The 12,827-nt window shown below is 32.1% G+C and overlaps 1 pseudogene; it reads left to right on the top strand.

Moving 5' to 3' along the window:
• The first annotated feature begins 8,139 nt into the window (after positions 1 to 8,139).
• On the top strand, positions 8,140 to 11,995 carry LOC120206395 (annotated as a pseudogene).
• The last annotated feature ends 832 nt before the right edge of the window (positions 11,996 to 12,827 follow it).

The following is a 12,827-nucleotide window of genomic DNA, read 5'->3' as shown; positions in this document are numbered from 1 at the left end:
CTAAAATTAGTAGAAGTGTTGGATTAATTAAGGAATCCAAATAAACATGGATATGGTACTGCTCTTAAAAGTTATGGATCACATATTAAGCCGAGCAATCAATGCTAGTGTATATGTCAGTACCTAAAATGTATAGATGTTACTTGAATGCGTGTTCGTCTTCTCAAGTGTGGTTCAATGATAATTTTGAAAGTACTCAGCTCAACTCAACTCTAGGTCGCATTCGATAATAAGAAATGAATATTTGTTAGACAAATCAACCACGAAGACCAAATTAAATTAAACGGAAGTACAATATATATATGAAATTCAGAAACGTCTGGATTATCTAGAAAGCTCTGAAGAAATTGGGATAGACTTGACTGATAAACGAACTGAGTAACCTCAATGACTGAGGAATAAATAGGTGATTTGATGAGTTTGGGAACACTGTTGAACTTACATGATGAATTATCCTTATGGGTCATAAAACATGAATCAAGTACGTATGTATTTCTTGATATCGTTGAAATATGGAAATGAAATAAAGACTATTGGAAGATCTATTCAGCGATGATTACGAAGATGATTTATGGACAAGAATTTTGGTATTAAAGAGTAAATACTCTGAAAATGCAGTAAATTGACGGGTCAACATGCATTAGTTCAGAGAGCTTGTTCAGTTCGAATTGTTCGATAAACCGATCGATTAACATGGATTGTAAATATCTTGAAGCTTCGTTTCTCCTTTATTAGCTCAAATCACTCTGGGCATTCTGGAACGCTTTCCTGATGCACATGAATCATAGTGGAATTCTAAAGTATCAACTTTAAATGTCTGATTAGATCGGTTAATAATCGATTCTCTCCAATAGGACATTGTTCTTAGAATCTGAGCAAAATGCCTCTGAAAAATACTTGGATCCTCTAGTGTGTTCCCTAATTATTACTGAACTGTTTTATTAGTTTTAATATGAGGTACACTGAGTTCTTTGGTTACTGTTTTATTGATGCACCAATTTAATGTGATGATTTATGGAATTTGTGTCAGGGTGCAATTGAACTTTTGGATTGAATTACAATAGTATAGCTCTGATCAAGCTAATAAACAGAATGGGCCTAATGTGACTCTTGGGGCCCCAAGATACATTAGGTTGGCTTCCCTTGCTGTGTGTTTAGGGTAAGCTATATGGACTTGGACTTACGGGCTTAAGGATACAAGCTATAAAGCTTATCCTTAGGTTGGCTTTCTTTTTGTTGTGTGCTTAGAGTAAGCTATATGGAAAATAGTTTTGGAAATTACTGATGGTGTACAAGAAAAGAGTTTAAACTATGATTTTCAAAAGTTAAATTTCATTATGATTTTATGAGATTTATTGAACTATCATTTGATAAGTGTACCTGTTATGATTTTATTATACTGTTGGAACACACTAGACATCCTATTCGATCTCCTGAAAATGTCATACTTTGAAAGGTTCCTTATGAACTGAGATTCATGGCTTCTACTCGATGAACTTCTAAGGAAGCCCCAAATTATTCTGCAAACTGGTATACGTATGATTCAATAAGGAAATTATATGGCTTTCCATTTATCTACATGTCATGTAGCATCATCTGGTAGTTATGTATTACTGAGCTTTCCGAAGCTCACTCTATTACTCAACATTGCAGGTTAAAAGAATTATACCAGTGCAGCTATCGACATCAGTAAGGTAGTTCTTCCGGCGTTGCTTGCAGAGAATGGTACATGTGATTAGGGGGCACGTGAATTGTATTTTGTTTTATATTTGAGTTTGAAAAACCTATTTTATTTCTGAATAATAATAAATCATTTATGATTTTACATGTTTTAAGAAAAGTTTTAAATTTTCTGCTATTTTTACAGTGGGTCGCTCCGGTGGCCCTAATGTGACACTCCAGATCGGATCAGGCTATCCGCATCGGTCTGAGGGGGTTGCATATATTGTTACATGTAATTTATAAAACAAACTAAAATTAAGCAAAAAAAAAACAAGAAGGGCAATCCTGTCATTTTACATTACTGAAATCAAATTCATTTGACATGTCTGCGAACCAAACATAATATGGAATTAGATTCCAATTCAATTCCTGCCAACCAAACAGAATATGGAATTAGATTCCAATTCCTAATAGATTCCAATTCCTTCACTGATTCCAATTCCCTCAAAAACATTCTAGCGAACCAAAAATATATAATTTTACCTTATATATTTAGGAATAATAACAATAATACCCCTCTCTATATAATACTTTTCAATTAAGTCATTGTTTTTATTGAATAAAAATATTTTTTTATTATTTCGGGTCGGGTTGGGTCGGATATCTAATTCATATATTCGGGTCGGATCGGGTCGGTTTTTTTTAAGTGTGATATTCGGGTCAGGTCGGGTTCGGGTTTTGGGTGAAAAATACCCGACCCGACCCAAAAAATATATAATTTTACCTTTTATATTTAGGAATAATTACAATAATACCCCTATATATATATATTTTCAATTAAGTCACTGTTTTTGTTGAATTAAAATAAATTTTTTATTATTTCGGGTCGGGTCGTTTTCTAATTCATATATTCAGGTTGGGTCGGGTAACACTTTATTTTTGTCGGGTCGGGTCTCGGATGGAGGTTCCCTTGTTCTTGGGTCGGGTGGACCAAAAACCCGACCCAACCCGACCCATGGCCATCCCTAATTGAGATGATTTTAACTTATGATGTTTATTAGCATGATTTTTATAATTTATTGAAATGAATAATCAATCAATAAAATTAAAAATTATTTTTTTTAAATTTTTATAATATATTGCTAAGTAAAAAAAAAAAGGGCAATCATGTCATTTTACATTACTGAAATCAAATTCATCTGACATGTCTGCGAACCAAACAGAATATGGAATTGGATTCCAATTCAATTCATGCCAACCAAACAGAATATGAAATTGGATTCCAATTCCTGACATATTCTAATTCCTTCACAGATTCTAATTCCCTCATAAACATTCCAACGAACCAAACGTCACCTAAAGGATCAAGACAAACAAGATTCCATGTGATATAGCTTCACTTCGGTCCCTCTTTCTTTTAACCGTAGCCTGGTCGTTTTGCCCATTTATGTTGAAACTGTAGCCTTCAACTTGCTCCCCTGTTAATAAAAAATGTTATAATGTAAATAAATATAAAGCTAATAATAATAAAAAATTATAAAAAAGGCTTTACAACACCAATAATGTTTAAGAAAGTCACAAAATACTTAAATTAAATATAATTAATAAAATAATGATGATAAATAACAGAATTACTATTTTAGATTAATTTTTACGTATTTAAACATAAATTTTGATTTTATTTTTTATTAAATAATTAGAATTGAAATTTTTATAAAGTTCTATTGTTATCGTTAAAATTGTATTTATATTAACACATGTCTCCTATACGTAAACATATATCTTGTTTTTCAATAAAATAAATCTATTTTGTTTTGAAATTTAATCTTTGTATGAAAAGAATTTATAAATATAAACAATTTTTTATAATAAAATTTTGGGTAAACTACATATTTAGTACCTAAATTATTACTTTTGGCCCGTTTAGTACCTAAACTTTCAAATTTTTTCAAAATTATACCTAACGTTTAGTTTTTATTTCATTTTAGTAACTCACCGTTAAAAATCTAACATGTTTAGTACCTAATTTATCAGTTTTGGTTCATTTTAGTACCTAAACTATCAATTTTTCAAAACTTAACGTTAAATTTTGAACAAGGTACTAAAATGAAATAAAAACTAAAGTTTTTAACGATGAGTACTAAAATGAAACAAAAATTAAAGGTTTTAACGGCTTATACTCAAATGAAATAAAACTAAAATTTAGGTATGATTTTTAAAAAATTAAAATTTTATATACTAAAACATATCAAAACTGATAGTTTAAGTACTAAACACGTAATTTATCCCTTTTTACTAAGCATATAATGATTGTGATAAACCATGTTGATTTAAAAATAACTTTATTTTTTTATAGTTATCAGTGTAATACCCCAAAATTTTGGTTATGAACAAAATGTAAATTTTGAAAGTTTAGTTGCTAAAGTATAAAATTGGGAAAAGTTTAAGGACCTAAGTGATAATTTTCTCATAAAGAATTTTTATTTCATAAATGGATAGTTTACTCTTGAGAGTGAGGTTTTATTGAAATCAGATTATTGATCAAGAATTGGTGTTAAAAACTAGAAAATGTTAGAGTCCAATAAAAATTTGGTAAATCGGATCGAATAGAAATTTTGAGAAAATATGAAGGATGATAAATTAAGCTTAGAAACATTATTTCCACTTTTTTAAATGATGGAAAATAATATGGAGTATTGGATTTGAGAAATAATTTACATGTTTAATTTGGACCGTTAGATGAAAAATGGCAAGATTGAAATTTTGGAAAAGTTGCATGGGCAAAGTTGTAAAGGGTAAATTAATTTGTTTATATTTGACTTTATAAAGAAGATAAGAGTTATGTGGCTTGGTATGGATGTAATTATCAAGTTTCATTAATGGTAAAATTGTCATTTCTCATTAAATGAATTCTATATTCATTTAAGCTTAAATACATCATAAATTAACATGAAATTAACTAAAATTTAATGAAAACTTGGTCATCTTTTTGCTCAATTTCGTGTCCTTCATACCCTAGGTAAGAGAATTTTAATTTTTCATTTTTAAGTCAATTTATTAGGTTTTTAGATTAAGACGTGAAATATAAAATTGTTCTATTTGACGAGTTCTATCATTTGGTACCATTATTGCATGCTAATCTCGTTTGAATTCAAAGATCCTAAATTCTAGGGTTTATGTTCACATTAGGGTTTATGGAATTGATGATGAATTTTGAGATTTTTGAGGTTGTAGATTCATTTCCAAGCTTGTTTGATTATTGAATCATGATCAAACCTTCTAGAAATGCATTTGGTAGTTTCAGCCTAACCTTAAAAATTAGGGGAAATTGTGATTTGATGAAATTTGATTAGGTATTTGATTGTAGAGATTTTATAAGGTTGAATAGAGGTTGATTTCAAGCTCGAATTGAATCAAAACCAAGTGAAATCATGGAACCCTAGACTGGTACTATTCGACCTTGACTTTTGAGGATGAGAAAAATTATGGAAAAATTATGTAAGGGTTGGAAAAGATGTAGGAAGTATTCTACAAGCCTTAGAAAAATGTGGGGACCATTTTGTAATTTTATGAAATTTGATTATTTTGGGAAGTTGGTAAAAGTTGAGGCTTAAATCACAAATATAGAAAAGTTGGGAACTTAAGTGAAAATGTTATGTGAAATTTGGATTAAAAAGGGACTTGAATGGTCAATTTGAAGTGTTATGGTCAACAATTATGTTGTGACATGAAATTAGTATATAATGAGCATCAAAAGAATTTTTTGGAAATTATTTTCTATTGTGTGCCTATGTTAGTAAGATTCTAACATGTGTTTTGAATTTGTATATGTTTGTAATGATGCTCATTTAGATTGTGTTCTTGAAATCAAGATCAAACAATATTAAAGTTAAGGAAAAGCTTAATGATGTAATGTAAATTTCTAATGAAGGTTTACAAGCCAAGGACACCAGGTGAGTGCAAATTTAATTTGTACTTATGTTATCGACAAACATTGGCTTACGATGAGCCAGTGACGGAGTTACTATGGTAAGAAGTGACTCATAATTGTTACGTGTTTTGTGATTCATGCATATTTGTTCATTTGGTGAGCTAATAGAATTAGTGAATAAGCTGAAAATGAAAATTAGTGAAATCTGCCTAGAAATTATGTTCTTAACAGTAAGTTTAGAAAATCACCATAAATTATAAGGAAGTGATTAGAGAATGAATCTTATACATTTGGATTATTATATAAGTTTAGTTTTGTTTAATAAAACAAACGGCTACTAATTTCAAGAAGTATACAAAAAGATATGAATTTTTAATCAAGAATATGTCAGAAAACATGGTAGCATATTATGCTCAAAACAGATTACGTAAGTCAAATTTGAAAATTCACTATAAATTGTACAAATTGAACTAGAAGAAGTGTCTTATATGGTTCGATTTGTATTCGACTCTAGTTTTTATTGGTACAAACGGAATAATTTTTGAGTGAGTATATTAATACATAATAATATTTATTTAAATGTAGTGCAAACTATCCGAATACGAAATTGTGATGAACTTCTTAATAGAAGCAAATTAAAGCAGAGGATCAAGCTTAAAGCTTAGTGAGGCTTATATTTGACTTGTATAAATAGTGTTAAAGTGATTGTATTTGCTATGTACTATGAGGACTTGCGATGAGTCAACCTCGAGCGTTTTTTACTAAGCATTTTTTAACACATTCGATTTTTGATTAGGATGGATGAACACTTTTTATTATTTTAATAGCTATCCATGTTTCAGAATAAATGTTTAATCTGCAAATTTGATTTAAAGCCTATTGTATGTGCATTGAGAGTCATAGGTGCATTTTGACATACTTGGTGTATGATGGTTATCGATCGATTTTGTTTAATGTATATGTTGCATTTTTTTATCAGTACCTTTGTGTACTTTTGGCACAATGTGTGCGTGCATGGTATTCATAATGAGTTTGTGAATTACCATTTCGATATATTAGTATAGTGTCGCTGTTGCTACAATACCTATACTTTCGTTTAGCAATTATGTGCAACTCATGTACCTTGCATACTCATTGACATACATTGGGTTATGAATGAATACTTTTGAATATCGATTGATAGGTATGAAGGCATACTAAAATTGTTTCACAGGTTATTGACAGAACTTGGCTTATCAAGTCAATTTTTATGCGTTTATGTATTTTACACGATAAATTTATTTTGATCTTATAATGATTTACTCATGTTTTTAAAATGCCTTATTTGTTTTATTATGCCTCACTAAGTGAATATTAGCGTGTGATGATTTTCACACGTAGGTTTAGTGTACGAATTGGAGTGAGGAGTGCAACTGATATCATCTGTTTAGGGTGCTTCATCAGTAACAATATGACATCTCTAGATGGTTATTTTGATATTACTAGTTGTCATGTACTTAGATATGTTGTGATGCTCTGATAAGATACTTGATATTTGGTTGTATATTATATTACGTTTGAACTTGAACTATGTTTGATGGATTTTAAACGCTATTTTATATATATGTATTTGAAGAACGTTTTATAAACTATATTATTAAATTGTTTTAAAGAAACAAAATTTTATTGGTTTTCAAGTAAAAAATGTTTTAAAAGACATGCGACATCTATGACTCGTGTACGGGGACGTATATGGAAAATGGGTGTTACAATCAATATAATCTATTAATGACTAATTCAGATTAGATACTGTAGAGGAAAGGACAACATTTCCAATTAAATTTTGTTCCATTTGCAAATACCAAAATTAAATCTCTAACTTTAAGAGATCCATATCTTATCTCACTAGACAAACTAATTGTCAGTTAACACTAGACAATTAGTTGTCCGTTAAAAATAACTTTATTAAACACTATAAAATTTATATATTTCTAAATAATTTCTATGAATCCCTATTTCTTTATTTTATTTTCATTTTCCAATTATTTAGCTCGGCCAAAATAATATTACGTAAAGGTGAAGTGTTAGGTGAGTGGGTGAGGCCCGATGAGAGGAGGTGGATACGGAGGTCCACCCGAATGCGAATTGGGCAGACAGAGTCAACCCACCACCCAACCTAATCATAAACAAACAGCGTCCCCACAAAGAGAGATTAAGTTTTTAAACGTCACCAGCTTCAGCTCCGAACCTCTCAATTTTATTTCTTCCTATTATATAATCTGACTGTGCAGTAGAGTTAAAGACATTCTCCCTTTCCGCATCTTCACAGAGCAAAACAGATACGAGAGACGCCTTTTGGGTTTCTTTTTTTCCTTTTTTGGGAAACCAGATACCATTTGTCGTCCTTTGAAAGAACGGTGGAAAGGGAGAGCTTTTGATTCGAAAAAAAAGTTCCTTATTCGTTATAAAAAAAATTCTAGAGCGAGGCAGTTTTCAGTAAGGAAAAAAGATGGTGCAATTTGGGTAAAACGGAGTGTTTTGAGATCGGTACTGTTGAATTTCCTCAATTTGGTATAGCTTTCATGCTAGTTTCAGCTGAGAGGAGCTTGAAACGTGGAGAAACCGTCAAGGAATCTGAAACAATAAATGGTTATTTCTCAAAGATTAATTTCTTGTGGAAATCTGATGAGTCAGGTTATCACCATGTTTGGCCAGTAAGTATAGCTATTCCAGTCTATTTTCCTTTTCCTTTGCATCACAAAACCGATTTTGTTTTTCATTTTATTTTTATTTTAACACTATCACCTTACTTTGTAGTATTTTATTAGCTTTCTAACTCTTATTTTTGGGTATAGGAAATGGAATTTAATTGGAAAATTGTGGTGGCAAGTATAATTGGATTTTTTGGAGCAGCTTTTGGAAGTGTAGGTGGAGTTGGCGGAGGAGGCATTTTTGTTCCTATGCTTAGCCTTATTGTTGGGTTTGATGCAAAATCAGCCACAGCCATTTCCAAATGTAAGCCTTCTAATTCTTTTTCTTTGCTCTTTGCGAAGATATATGATAATATGAACACGGTTGAACTGACGAGATTTAGCATTAGGAGATGTAAAAAAGATGGTGAGATTTTCATGAAGCTAATAATAATGAAAAAAATGCAAAAAAAAAAAAATTCCTACTTCCTAGTATTTTCCTTTTGATTAACCCTTTTCTGATCTTGTTTGATTTGTTCTTGAGCTTAATGGCAATTTATTATAAATTTATTAAAAGGTTTGTTGTTGAAATTCGGTTTGAAGAAAAGGACTGAAAATTACTCGTCTTGTTCAGTGTGGACCATACTTGTGTAATCGAAAACTGAGCTTACTGTTTGCTTGTAAGCCAACTTTAATTTCAAGATTTTGGAATTTCCTGACCAATACAAACAAGAGAAATTGACAGGTTCATTTTGAAGCATCTAAAAACTATATTAGTTCTAATTGAATCAATTTAAGAACTTTAAATGCTGTGAATAAATAATTATGAATTTTTCTGTTATAATATAAGTGAGTTAATGCATTCTGTGTTTTTGGAAATTTTGTAGGTATGATCATGGGTGCAGCAGCTTCAACTGTTTATTACAATCTTAAGCTCAGGCATCCTACACTGGATATGCCTATCATTGATTATGATTTGGCTCTTCTTATCCAGCCAATGCTCATGATGGGAATTAGCATTGGAGTCACCTTTAATGTCATATTTGCAGATTGGATGGTCACTGTTTTGCTTATTATTCTCTTTATAGGTAATGGTTGCTGATCGATTGTTGCATTTGCCGCGCAATATATTCTTGTAGAAAGATCTGTTAATTTCAATTCATCGGATGGTTTGCAGGAACATCAACAAAGGCATTCTTCAAGGGTGTTGAAACGTGGAAAAAGGAAACCATACTGAAAAAGTAATTTAGTAACTCAGCCTTTTACTGATGCGTTGAAAATTTCGACCACTTTAATTAATTTCTTTCCATTTTCATCAATGAGCAATCAAAATATTTCAAGGATGTTTGATTTCAAAGTATCATGACTGCTACATACAGATAATTTCATTCAGAATGTTGTGCCTTTGCTGCTTAATCTAATAAAAACAGTGGAGAAACTTTCTCACTCGATGTGTAGCGTGTATATGTTGTTAAAATTAATTGCTAACTGAAAGCTGCTTGTCATGGATTTCAGGAGGCTGCCAGGCGTTCAGCATCAAATGGTCAGTTTCCTTTAATTAGTCTTAAGATCATTCAGTGATCCTTTCCTCATGTTTTTCCTTCTGACTTGAACTTGTGAACTGCTCATTTGATTTCAGATACTGATAATGGAGATGTGGAATACAAGCCTCTTCCTAGCGGTCCAAACAATGATTCTCCTAAGGACAACTCAGATAAGGAAGTAGGTTAACTGTAATCTGCTGTTATTTAAATAAGTTCCAAATTTTCTCAAAACTAATAATCAATCATAGCAGGTCCCTGTCTGGGAGAATGTGTATTGGAAAGAACTTGCACTCCTTTGTTTTGTTTGGGTTGCATTCCTTGTACTGCAGATTGCCAAGGTTTTGTTTCCCCTGTCTTTTCTTTATATATATATATATATATGTATAGGTTAAGGGTTTCTCAAGCCTTCAAACTTTTTTTTTTTAAAAATTCAATTAAGCCTATGAACATTCTTTTTACACCCGATTGAATTCTCAAACCAAGAAATTGAATCAATTAAACACTTTGACCAGTTTTTCTCCGAGATATTATTATCACTTGGCATATCACAGTTCTTCCATGTGGCATTCGCAGATTTCTTAAAGAAAAAATATTAAAAAATCAATACATTTCTGGGAATGCCATATGAAAACACTGTTACATGAAATGTGACGTCAATTGATCTAAAAAACCCATTGGATTTAATTGTCAACATGGGTTAAAGGGGTTAACTGATGAAATTCCGGAGTACATGAGCTTTATTGGGTGCAAAACAAGTTAATGAGATTAATTGTTTTTTTCTTTTTCAAAAGTTCGAGGGCTTCTGGCACAGGTAACCTATATATATATATTATTCAAGTACTTAAAAGAATATGAATCATTGAGGTGTAACTGATAAAACACGACTTTTGGCAACAGAATAGTACATCCACTTGTTCGGTATCGTACTGGGTGTTGAACTTGCTGCAGGTAAATTTCTATCATCTTTCATTCCTATTGCCTCTTTCCATTGCTGAATGGGATGGTTATATGATTTAATGTGTCCTTTTGTTGTCCAGATCCCAGTTTCATTTGGTGTATCTCTATATGAGGCAGTTAGTCTCTACAAAGGTCATAGGGTAATTTCATCCAAGGGAGATCAAGGCACAAATTTCGGGTGCTCCAGCTTGTTACCTACTGTACTTTTGGAGTATTAGCTGGAGTTGTTGGCGGTCTACTCGGCCTAGGTGGAGGATTTATCATGGGTCCACTATTCTTGGAGCTGGGTGTCCCTCCTCAAGTGAGTCTCTGTTTCCTTCAATTCTGTAGTATGATGTTATAACCTTGAAGTTTATCCTTCATACATAAATTGGAATGGTGGTAACATGAAAGGAGAATCAGTTCTATCATGACTTTGAAGATTATGTATTGCTTGTTATTTCTAATCTTTTGGCTTTACGTGCAGGTATCAAGTGCGACTGCTACCTTTGCCATGACTTCTCCTCGTCCATGTCGGTTGTAGAATATTACCTTTTGAAACGTTTTCCGGTACCTTATGGTAAGATGGCAACTGAACAATAATATTTTTTGATGTATCTTCTCATTATTGGAAACTGATTGAATGGAAAACGGGAACCTGAAGGAATGTGGGTGGGGGTAGGGGATGGTGTCGTCATAATCTTGCCTCTACTTGAGGATATTGTTGTTCTACATTTTTCTGGAAGTAACACATTCCTTACGTTCTTATGCAGCTCTTTACTTCACTGCGGTGGCTACCGTTGCTGCCTTGATCGGACAACATTGTCCGAAGGATGATAATTTATTGGAAGGGCGTCTTTGATCTTCATCCTAGCATCCACAATATTTGTTAGTGCAATATCACTAGGTGAGCTCCGTGTTTTATAATTGATTTGACAACACACTTTTTTTTCTTGCTTTAAACTTCTCAAACACAATTGTGGTTTGTTTTGCTAGGTGGCGTTGGCATATCAAACATGATTGGGATGATTGAGCGACATGAGTACATGGGATTCGAAATCTCTGCAAGTCGAAAGCTGATAAGTCAGGTTTCTTTTCTCGCTCAATTGAACCCTCTAATTTTCAAAGGCAACAAAAAACTGCCTTCTGTTTGTTCCATCTGTTACGTTTTGGGGGTAAAGGTCAATTATTTCAATTTTTACTCAATTTTCACCGTCCATGCTATTATATTTAGCAGACACTTTTAGTGACAATCTTTTATTGTTCGTCTGATGAATGTAATTGTAGCTTTCTGTTGTTTATTGTTGCGTCATCCTCCTCCTCAAAGCATGACAGGGATAAGAGAATTGTGTTACAATAGACACGGATACACAAATTGCAATTAAAGTTACACCTCCTGTGGTAACAAGCCTTTGTGGATGAGGTCTGATTCCCCCAGTTTTAGGGGTAAAGACAAAAAAAAAAGGATTAATTCAACATGCAACCTCAAATTTCAGACGAATTTACAATCTAATTTTTAGGACCACCAGGCATGAATTAGTATATTCCCCTTTCTCTAAATTCATCTGATTGGGTTCATATTGTCCCTTATTTGTAGCAGTGGGTATCTTCACCTCCCTCTCCCCTTGCGTAAGTCGTTAATATTTGGAACAAGAATTAGCTCACGGATCATTCATTCAGCAATGGCTTGCTATCGAATCCGTTAAAAATACCCTTTAATTTGATCCAGCCATTTTGGGGTGCCACCATTAATTTCATTAAATAAAACTACTCTTTTCAAAACAGTTTATAAGAGTATGCCTTTAGTCTCGACTGAATATCGGTTGACAAAAAGTTTCATTATAATAAATCTTATTCGGACAAATAAAAAAAAAAAACTGAAAACCATAAAAAAAAATGATAAGTACTTATAGAGCAGCTCTCGTATGTTGAGTTTGCAAAACTAATGGAGTAAAAGGGTGATGCTTCATAAGGCAGTTACTCTTAAGAATTACTCAGCTGTGCACCAGATCTTTTAGAAACGGAAGAAATTATTGAAGATAAGGGATGGTGTTGGTTCAGGTTTAAACTTGAATGATCTTAATA

Source organism: Hibiscus syriacus, unplaced genomic scaffold (assembly GCF_006381635.1).
Source record: "Hibiscus syriacus cultivar Baekdansim isolate YM2019G1 unplaced genomic scaffold, ASM638163v2 tig00013738_pilon, whole genome shotgun sequence".
NCBI classification, from domain to species: Eukaryota; Viridiplantae; Streptophyta; class Magnoliopsida; order Malvales; family Malvaceae; genus Hibiscus; species Hibiscus syriacus.
Note: the sequence above shows the minus strand (reverse complement) of the source record. Positions and strands in the feature narration are given on the sequence as shown.